An 11,642-nucleotide genomic window follows, 5' to 3' on the forward strand; every position below is an offset into this window, starting at 1 on the left:
TTATTTGGAATTTTTTATTTTGAAAGGTACTGTTTTTACAATCAGTGGCGAGATAAATAAAGTGGCATATCATGTTTAATTTTGGACAAAATAAGTGAGATAATGTTCTAGGTATTGACAAGGTTAAGAAAAAGTGATGTTTAAGGCACTTAGTTTATTAAAAGTCACTTATATGGAGAGTTTGATGAAATGCAGTGTATGATAATAAAATATCTGAAAGTTACTTATAATTTGAAGCTTGACAAATGAGTTTAACTTGACCTACTTTATATAATTAAATTTTGTACTTCAGATCTAATTAGTGTGAGCTTACAGATATACTTTCAATAAATAAAAATTGATTGAATTTAAAATTTTATGAGGGAAAATTGAATGTAAATAAGACGGATAAAAGTCTAATTGGAAATATTCATTGTCCTCAGATTCATTTGTTTGATGATATCAATTATAAGAACAGAAATTATCAAGAATTAGACTATTATTATTTGATCTTACTTCATTCTAATTAATGAGAAATAGCTACACACTTTTTCAGACGTAATGAACTTGTTGTAATGCACTCCTTTCTTATAGTGTCAAATGCAGTCATTGTGGATTATAAATTTGGAAAAGAAATACATAAAACATCAGCCCATATGAGAAAGTCAAGGAGAGTTGTACCTGGGAAACAGGAAAGTATTTAAATTCCGACAATATATGGGTTTGGTTACTTTGTTCAGACTCCTAAATAAATGAAACTTTTTAATGATGCCCTAAAAGTAATTTTAACAACAATGAAAATGTCTGAGAATAAATTTAACAGCAAAGGAACTAAGAGCCATCAGTACTGGATAGCTGTAGTTTGAAATTACTCTGATGCTATCTGAATAGTTACAAAGGAGCTTTGTTAGGTTATTAAGACTATACAGTTCTTAAGTTCAATAAGTTTTCACAGTTGTATATGCCTGTGTAACCACTACCCAGACAGTCCAAAAAGTTCCCTCTTGCCCCTTTTCAGTCAATTTCCACTTTGCCATAGGTCTGACACCTTCTGACTTCTATTATGTATGATTATACCTGTTCTCGGAGAAGGCGATGGCACCCACTCCAGTACTCTTGCCTGGAAAATCCCATGGACAGAGGAGCCTGGTAGGCTGCAGTCCATGGGGTTGCGAAGAGTCGGACAGGACTGAGCGACTTCACTTTCACTTTTCACTTTCATGCACTGGAGAAGGAAATGGCAACCCACTCCAGTATTCTTGCCTGGAGAATCCCAGGGACGGGGGAGCCTGGTGGGCTGCTGTCTATGGGGCCACACAGAGTTGGACACGACTGAAGCGACTTAGCAGCAGCAGCAGCAGCAGCAGCATACCTGTTCTAGGACTGCATGCAAATAAATCCTGTAGTATGGATTCCTTTGTGTCTATTATGTGGCTTCTTTCACTGAATATAATGATTTTGTGATTCACCCATGTGGTTGCATACATAAGTAATTTATGCCTTTTTTCTGAATATAACCACAATTTGTCTATATTTCTGTTCATGAACATTTGGGCTGTTTCCAGCTTTAGGATGCTATAAATAAAGCTTCTGTGAGCATTCATGTATAAGCCTTTCTGTGAACATATGTTGTCATTTCTCTTGGGGAAGTACCTAGGACTGGAATTTACTGGGCCACAGAGAAGTTACATATTTTTGTTTATAAGAAACTACCAAACAGTCTTCAAACCTGTTTGGTTTCTGTTTATTGATTACTTTGTCAGTAGTGCTTTTGTGATTTTTAAAATAATTAGTTTCTAATCAGTTTATGTTAATATGTAATTTCTACATGATTGGACCTGGTTTACTGTATATTAAAAGGTGGCAAAGATAATTTGAGGCCAAATGTCATGGCATAATTACATCCCCTTAAGGAAGTTCACATCCTAATCCCTAGAATTTGTGAATATGATATTTTATATGGCAAAGAGAAATTCAGGTTGCATGTGGAACTAAGTTTGCTAATCAACTGACCTTCGAATGGAAAGATTACTCTGGATTATCCAGATGGGCTCAGTGTAATTGCAAGAGCCCTTGTAAGTGGAAGAGGAAGCCAGAAGAGGGAGAACCAGAGAACCAGAGAGATGGTGTGAGAAAGACTCACCCCAACCTTGCTGGTTTTGAATGGAGGAGTGAGGATACAAGCCAAGGAAGGAAGGTTAGATTACTAGAAGTCAAGAGGGCTTCTGGATAGAAAAAGCAAGGAAATGAATTATTCCTTAGACCGTCCCTAGAGCTTCCAGTAGGAATACAGGCTTACTCGCAGTTTGATTTTAGCCCAATACCAGCAGGACTGCAATATAATAAATTTGGATTAAGTCAGTTAATCTATGGTAATGGGAACTACACCTATGACAAGATAAAATAAATTTAAAACATGATTTTGAAGCTTCAAATTGACATTAAGTGTCTCAAGTTGTAGTTATTTTATACTGTTCTGATACATTTAGCTTGATCCACATGTTTACCATTTTCTTGGCTCTGCATATCATATTATGGTGTATGTCTGGTGGTAGAAAAAATTACAACTTTGCTCTTCTTGCTGAAAATTAGTTTTGTGAATTTAGAATTCTAACTTGACAGTTATTTTCTCTTAGCATATTGAAAATGTCATTCTTTTTTTTTTTTCTAGTTTCCAATGTTGCTGCAGTGATATCAGCTGCCAATTTAATAGTTTTCCTCTAGAGATAACTGATATTTTCACATTGTCTGATTGTAGGATTTTCCCATCTGTGTTGGATGTTCTTTAGTTTCTCTTGTTATGTATCTAAGTGAAGCTTCTTTTTTAGTTTATCATAGATGAAATTTTCTTGTCTTCTTGTATGTAAGTGTTGGTGTTTCTGATCTGTATAGGAAACATTTCAGCTATTACAACTGAATATTGCCTTCTTTCCTTTCTTCCTTCCTTCCTTTTTCTTTCCCTCCCTCCTGCCCTCCCTTCCATCTTTCCTTTTCCCTTCCTTTTTTTCTTTTTCATTATTTTAGACTGAGATTTTAATTATACATGTATTAAAACTCTTCAGTCTACCCTCTGTATATGTTAACTTCCTTTTATTCTTGCTTTCTTCTTTTTCTACCTTATTCAAGTTCTGAAGATTTTCCACATAGCCCAATCTTGAAAGGGCTCTCAGTGTTATAGGAAAATCAATTATGCTAGGACTTTATTTTTCAAGTCTCAAAAAATACTTTTCTCTCAAAGTTCTTGTTGTAATTTTGGGCTTCAGGGGCCTCATTTGGAAGTCTTAAAATGAACATTGATTTCTTTTGTCATTCATGTTTATAATCAAAACTGTTCCTGAGACAACATGTGCTTTTGACAATAGGGGGAATGTTATACACAAAAGTATAAAATGGGAGGCAAAGGATAAAATTTCAGGATTTTACAGTAGTATTTCTCCTTTCCTAGTTTATTCATTCATCAGATATATGTGTATTGATTATTTCTCATGTTCCAAGTTCTGTGCAGGTAACAGTAGATCCGATTTCCTATTTAATGGAGCTTACAACCTTTGGGGGATATAAGAGACTAGATAATAAAGCAATATCTATTGATTTTTTCCCCTATTACAAATGAGAACTCAGGTTAGTGAATGTTCCAGGTGCCCCCTGACCTTCTGTTTGATATGGCATGTGTTTTTGCCCCCTCCTTAATTTTTGCCTTTGCAGTATATTATTTTCAAAGAATGGGCTTTAGAGTGAGACAGCTTGAGTGTAAATGTCAGTTCTGACAATTAACAACTCTGTAACTTTGGGCAGGCTATGTTGTACCTCCAAGTATCTGATTCCTCATTTATGCAATAAGAAAATGGCACTTTTCTCAAAGAATAGTTAGAAGGATCAAATGAATTAACTTAAAAAGTACCCAATAAATATAAGTATATGCTGCATTTGTCCAAAGAACAAAACCACATCTCTCACATAGGCCAGACTTAAGTCTATATGTTGCTTCTCCTTCTGAAAGAAGTTCTTCTGTGTCTAAAAATGTGCAAGTCAGTTTTAAGAAACTGCTAGACAAACTGTAAGTGCTTCTCAGGTGGTGCAGTGGTAAAGAATACGCCTACCAACGCAGGAATCTTTGGAGATGAGCATTTGAGCCCTGGGTAGGAAAGATGCCTTGGAGCAGGAATTGGCAACCCATTCCAGTATTTCTGCCTGAAAAATTCCATGGACAGATGTACCTGGCAAACAGTAGCAAGAAGCCAGACATGACTGAGTGACTGAGCATGCACACAGACCAGCTATCAGTGTCAAGGGACAGGCATTTGTTCTAATGGCCGTTTTTGCAGAGAGAGGTTGCTAATTCCTAAAAATTATGTAACTTTTCAAAATTTATTTTACTTACTGCCAGAAACACTCCTTTTTGAAGAAAAGTTATATACTAGCTCCTCTCATATTCCATATTTTGGACCCAAATACTTAATGTGAATTATTTAATAGGTGGTAAAAATTGCATTTAAAATTTGATGACATTCAATAACAATTTTATTTTTTTTTTCTTTTTTGTTTTTTATTTTTTAATTTTAAAAATAAAACAGATATACACATGCTCTAATAACATACTAATAACAATTTTAGTATTGGTGTCATCTCATTTTCCAATCCGTCTTTCTTCCACTCCCTTGAACATCATTTTTGCTTATGTGTGCTATTTTTTATGAGTTTGAAGTCTAGGGAAAAAAAAATACTCAACAGATAACTCTTTTGTTTTCGAGTGTTATGAAATGATATCAATCAACCAAAGGACCATTCTGAAAGTAGGGGTGGTAGTGGTTTAGTTGCTAGGTTGTGTTGGACTCTGCAACCCCATGGACTGTAGCCTGCCAGGCTCCTCTGTCCATGGGATTCTCCAGGCAAAAATACCGGTGTGGGTTGCCATTTCCTTCTCCAGGAGATCTTCCCAACTCAAGAATTGAACCTGGGTTTCCTGTATTGCAGACAGATTCTTTACCAACTGAGCTAGGAGGGAACCTAATACAAGAGAAATAGAGAAATAATAATTGTCAGCTGAAGCCTATGACAAACCCATGATCTATGCTGAGACTGGTGAAGTTGAAATTTCAAAGTTGAAATTTTCAAAGGCATTGAATATAGAGTATCATGTCTGATGTTGTGCACAGTTTTATCTGTGATTTACTAATCACATTATGATTTTCTTGGAGGGAGGACAGTCTTTAACATATCACACTTTCATTGCTTTAAGCCCCTGATATCTTACCATAGTATGGGAACTCCATTTGAACTAAAATATTAGCAAACTTTAATAAAGAATAGAAGACAAACATGGAGGACCAAATCTGAAGGGGCATTCTGTATCTTTATTTTAAGCATGCTTTATATAACCAAAGGAAATATAGAAATATATATTGTCAGCAGAAATTGGCTAAGGGCAGTAAAGGTCAAATGTTGTTTTAATTGTTTTCAATAACAAGGAAGGGAGAAGGATCAGCTGAGAGAATTAAAGGAAGTTTTTGTAATATAATATAGAGAAGAACATAAATGTTGCATGTGCAACCCCGAAAACTGAGTTGTTGCTAAATAATGTGTAGACTTAAAAATTAGAAAAATTACCCTGGACAATTGGAAAGTGAAGTGAAAGTGTTAGTCACTCAGTCATGCTCGACTCTTTGTGATGCCATGGACTGTAGCCCAACAAGATCCTCTGTCCATGGAATTCTCCAGGCAAGAATACTGGAGTGGGTTGCCATACCCTCCTCCAGGGTATCTTCCCAACCCAGGGATCGAACGTGGGTCTCCTGCATTGCAGGCAGACTCTTTACCATCTGAGCCATATGGGAAGCCCCTGGACAATCAGAAGCCACCACTGAAAAAATGCATCCTTAAAGGGCTCAGCTACTAGTGCACTGGTGACTGCCATCTGCTGCTGCAGGAAATCTGATTAAATCTGTTTTCTCTTACATATATTCTTGTCACAACTGTGACAGTCGCTGAAATCATTCAGTCCATCGTTTGATGGACACTAATGTCTCAGGTTAGATTTCCTTAAAGAAGAGGTTAAGACAGAGACTTGCATGCAGCAAGTTTATTGGGAAACATTCTTAAGATCAACACCTCTGTGGGCATACTGAAAGCAGGAATAATCAGACATAGACGATGAACTGCAATGCGGATGTGACCAAGGCCTCAACAATTCCTAGGAGAGCTGTGAAGCTGGGGTGGCCCTTCAGATTCATCCCAGGTGAAGTCAAGTCAACCATGTATTTGGTGTCCTCTACTGACCCTTAGAGAGGCCTGACCTGGGGTGAAGTTGGCTATCTTAGCTAAGAGTCATGGGCCACCACCACTCCCAGCAACTGGGAAATGAAGCTTCAGCTGAAGGCAAGAGGTGGTGCCCTCCACTGTTTATTACCATTGACCTCAAAAGCCTTCAGTTTCTTACCCTCTAATCTATTATGTTCTAAGAGCTTCCACCTCCTTTTTAATTTCCTTCTCCATGTCCTTGCCTAAAGTGCTTCTGGTCTCCTCTATGAGGTCTCTACATTTCCCTGAGACTTGGCTACATGGACCATTGCCTTTTAAAATATTTAAACCCAGAATGTCACAGTGAGTTACTGACACCTCTCTGCCAGATTTAGGGGTTTCAGTACCTTAAGGAAATGTGATAAATCTATCGGAGAGTTAGTATTAGAACTTGTAGTTCCTGCTTTTTCATTTATAGCTTAGCCTAAGAAAAAATCTTTTTTCTTTTTAGTAATCATTTCTTTTTCCTAGTCCAAAAATTGGAAAGAAAACACAAAATATATATTCACCTTTGCAGCCAGATTGCTTGGGATTCAGAGATAAGGGAGAAAAGCATTGGCTGTGTTAACACAGGAAAATATCTTTTCTGTATGTTCAAATGTTTCCCCTTTCCTCTTCTTTCTTTCTTTCTCTCTCTCTCATTCCCTCTGTCATCCACCTCCAGCCTCTTTTCTCTATTCTCCTACCTCCATTAATTGTGATGTACAGTAACCTTCAGATTTTCTGTTAATAAGGTCAGATAGTCAAGTGTTTAGCTGGGGGAAAACTATTCTTTATTATGCATTTCCATATGCATTAAGTCTTAATTTTATCTTTCCAATACATTTGCAATATAAACGCTTTTGTATCTAATTTTATAGTTAAGGAAACTAAAGCCCAGGGGGATAAAATGGATCTCCCAAAGCACATGGAATTCAAATATGAATTCTTACCATCTGAAGGCTCATTCTTTTGTGGTCAGAGCCCTGTTTTTTTGGGTTTTTTTTCTTTCCACTATTAATAGAATTTACTTTTTAGAACAGTTTTAGGTTCACAGGATAATTGAGTAGAAAGTTCAGAGAGTTCTCATATAAACCCTGCCCATACACATGGATGTGAAAATGAAAGTGTTAGTTGCTCAGTCATGTCTGACTCTTTCCAATCCCGCCAGACTCTTTTGTGGATGGAATTCTCCAAGCAAAAATACTGAAGTGGGTAGCCATTCCCTTCTCCAGGGGATCTTCCCCTACCTAGGGATCGAACCCAGGATCTCCTGCATTGCAAGCAGATTCTTTACTGTCTGAACCACCAGGGAAGCCCATGCACATGCATAACTTCCCCCATTATCAACATTCCAATCAAAGTGGAACATTTGTTAGAATTAATGGATCTGCACTGACACGTCAGAATTACCCAAAGTCTGCAGTTCATATTACAGTCCACCTTTGGTATTGTATACTCTGTGAGTTTGGACAAATTTATGACACATATTCACCATTATAGTATCATACAGAGTAGTTTCACTGCCCTAAAATCCTCTGTGATCTACCTACTCACCCCTTCTCCTTTCCTAACCAATGGCAACCATTGATCTCTTTATTTTCTCCACATTTGTCCTTTTCCAGAATGTCATATGGTTGGAGTCATACTGTATGTAGCCTTTTCAGTTGTTTTTTTTTAACATAGTAATATAATGGCATTTTAATTCCCTCCATGTCTTTTACTCATTTGATAGTTCATTCTTTTAGTGTTGAGCAATATCCTGTTGTCTGGATGTACCACAATAAATTTAGCCATTCACCTATTGCAGAACATTCTGATTATGTCCAAATTTGGCAATTGTAAATAAAGCTGATATAAATATCCCTGTGCAGGCTTTTCTGTGAGCATGAGTTTTCAACTCCTTTGGATAAGTATTTAAGGGACACGACTGCTAAATCTTACCATTTTGCGTTCCCACCAGCAATAAAAGGAGAGAGTTCTGTTGCTGCACAGCATTTATGGTTGTCAGTGTTCTGGATTTTGGCCATTCCTGAAAGCTGGCTTTGTGTTCTAAAATTTAAGTTGGTTATGAAGGTGTATGGGACTTCCATTGTGGCTCAGCAGTAAAGAATCTGCCTGCAATGCAGGAGCTGCAGGAGACACAGGTTTGATGCCTGGGCTGGGAAGATCCCCTGGAGGAGGGCATGGCCACCTACTCCAGTATTCCTGCCTGGACTGAGGAACCTGGCGGACTACAGTCCACAGGGTCGCAAAGAATCAGACACACCTGAAGTGACTTGGCACGCACGCACACATGCACGCACGCACATGAATGTGTACACCAGATAGCCAATTAAGAGATTTTTTTCAGGTGGTCCTATTTGCTTACATTGTTAGCTTTCTAGTTTGATGGCAGAAACCTACATGCCCACCATCTTGCATAATTGCTTTGGAGGCTTTTCTTTGAGAGGACTCAGTGAGTAAACTCCTAAATTAACTCCTAAACACCTCCTTTGCATCAGTTTAGGGGTTTGGAGAAGAATTGGTCAAGAAAGATTAGATGCATGAGAAGCTTATGGGAAGTAACTATAAAGGATAAAGAAGGAAGGATCATGAGAAGGCTGGAGATCTTTAAAATTATGATCAGGTTTGACATCTGCGAAAGGAGAGAGGAAAAAAAACAGGATGAATTCAGAAGAACTTCAGACTGCAGTGTTTTCCTGAGAAAGCCTCAGCCAGGTTGGTGGGGATCACTACATCAAGGATTGTCTGTTAGAGGAGTCTTGCACTGGGCAGAAATGACCCACCCCTGGTTCCTCTGCTGTGCTCAATTTCTGACAGGGAGTAGCCCAGTGAAAGCATGTCCTAATAACACCAGTGTGGAGCCAAAGACGGGACAGAGAGGCTGCCTGCCAATATGCCCTGTCGCAGGTACTTGCAGGGAGATCTGGGTGGTGCATCCAGGTCTGCCATCTTCTTCATTCTCCTTCCCTCTCCGCAGGATTTCTTGCCTTTCCATTCTTAAAAATCTTAATTGCCTATCCCTATGCAGTCGTCTACATTCATATATAATGCACTCCTAGAACAAACACAGAAGTATTTTTTTAAGTTTATTTGTAACCTTTTTTTTTTTTTTTTGATTCTACACCCAAGCAATGTAGACACTTGTCTAACTTGTCTACAAAAGAGAAACAGAGTTAAAGATGGAGCAAGTAAACTTGTTGCAGGGGTAAGGGGTGGGGAGGGATGAACTGGAAGACTGGGATTGACAAGTGCTGTACATAGAATAGATAGCTGACAAGGACCTACTGCATAGCACAGGGAACTCTGTTCGGTGTTCTGTGACGGCCTGTGTGGAAGGGGAGTCTGAAGCAGAGTGGACGTGTATGTGGAAGATTCACTGTGCTGTACACCTGGAGCTGACATAACACTGTCGGCTCTATTCCAATAAAAATCATAACAAAATTAGCTTGATATAAAGATACAAAATTAAAATAAGGAGAATTACTATAATCCTTTTGCTTTAGTACAAAATACCCAATGCTGTACACCCAGCCTTCTGTACATGTCCTTTAATTTTGTCTGTTTCCTTCACAGTCAATCATATTCTGATACCTTATGTTGATTTAGTCTGAATGAGGCTAAAGATTCACCATCTCAGTACAGCTCTAATGATTTTCATCTTTGCTTCAATTTTATTGTTTTTTCTTGTCTTTATTGTGTGTACTTTAATTCTTCAATTTTTTATTAATTCTCATAAAATTGTATGGGTGAAAAGCAATAAAATATTCAGATAATTGCAAAAACTTTGCTCTACCAAGAAAAGTAATATTCATATCCAAGTTTAACTGCTCTCTGGAAGTGCCATGATAAGATTCTTAAAATGCACGTTCAATGATTGATGAACAGAAAGTCCACATTTAGAACATGAAATGGCATTTAGGAACATTTTTTAACATCATTTATAACTGTTTGTCTTAGATCTGGCTCTCTTAGAAGCAGAGCCTGAGACATGATTCTTAGGTAAATGATTTATTTAGAGAGTGCCCTTAGGAGGAGACTCAAAGGAAGCAAGGGAATTAGGATAGGGCAGGGAGAAGCTAAGTAAAGACATGATATCAGACAACTTCTAGCCCCAGCCTGATGCCACATGAAGGCTTTTGGCAACAAGATGTTGGAGTTTTTGTTATCACCACCTCCCACCAACTCACATACTCATGTTACTCCGTCAGCCATCAGTCCCAGGCTGCCTCTGGTGAAGCAGAGCGTATCACCCAAGGACAGTCTCTGGATAAAGTTGCAGTTGTGGTTGGTTAGCAGCAAAACCTGTACTAGCAAAGAAATGAATGGGGTGGGGTGAAGTGTTGTACTGAGTGTGTCTGCTCAATAGAATTCCTCTTAGCAGAGTCAGTCCTAGAAAGCTTTTCTATGTGAAAGTAAACAGTTATTGTTAGACTGTGAAAGCAGAGAAATAGTACCAAACCAAATATCTCTGTTTTATTATTTCATGAATCTCCTAATTAACTCCTAGGCACTGAATTCCTTGTGTCTCTACTATGAAAGGCTTTTGGTTAACTCTTTTGGCCTACTATCCAGAATTTCTGTGTGTTTTCTGTCATTCACTTTACATCATACACATACACTCACACACTCTGTCTCTCTGTCTCTCTCTCTCACACACACACACACACATACACACCTACCTGGAGCAGTTAGACAATATTGCATGCACACTCATTTCATTCATGAAATTGTTTGATCACCAAACAGTTGTTTTACTCTTTACAGAGTAAAGAAAACCCTCATGTTATTAAATTGAGATTAAGTATGCTTCAGTATTACTATTAGGTTTCCTGAAAGAATCATGTAAATTTACAACATTCATATGTGTGTTTTCCTCAATTACCAAAGTGAAACATCCTTTAAGCAGGTGCTTACTCAGCACGATGATCAAAAACAGAGAAAGAAAATGCATCAAGAGCCCAAAAGACTGTTGTACTCTGATTTTCAATTTCACGTGAGGAGAACAAAAATGGTAGAATGTTAAAAGCGAATGTTTTAGATAACATGGTGTCACTGAATTACCAAATGTATCTTTTTCCTTCCTTTTAACTTTTGAAATTTAAAAGGGCTATAAGGAAACCTTATTAAATGATTTTAGCTAGGAAACTTCAATTTCAATTACCCCAAATGGTATATTCATACACTGCTCTCCTCGTGAGTTCTTTATGTGGGAAAAAGAGACTAGTTTTAGGACCTTGTCAGTGATAAAGTAAATTGATCTATTACCTACCCCCTGAGGAAATTCCTACAGGGCTATCTTGCTCTAGACTGCCTAAGTGTCTCATTTGTACCTAAAAACAAGAAGTGTCATTTTTTTCCCTATTCAAGATGTCACAAGCCCA

This window comes from Bos javanicus, chromosome 10, assembly GCF_032452875.1.
Source record: "Bos javanicus breed banteng chromosome 10, ARS-OSU_banteng_1.0, whole genome shotgun sequence".
Classification (NCBI taxonomy): Eukaryota; Metazoa; Chordata; class Mammalia; order Artiodactyla; family Bovidae; genus Bos; species Bos javanicus.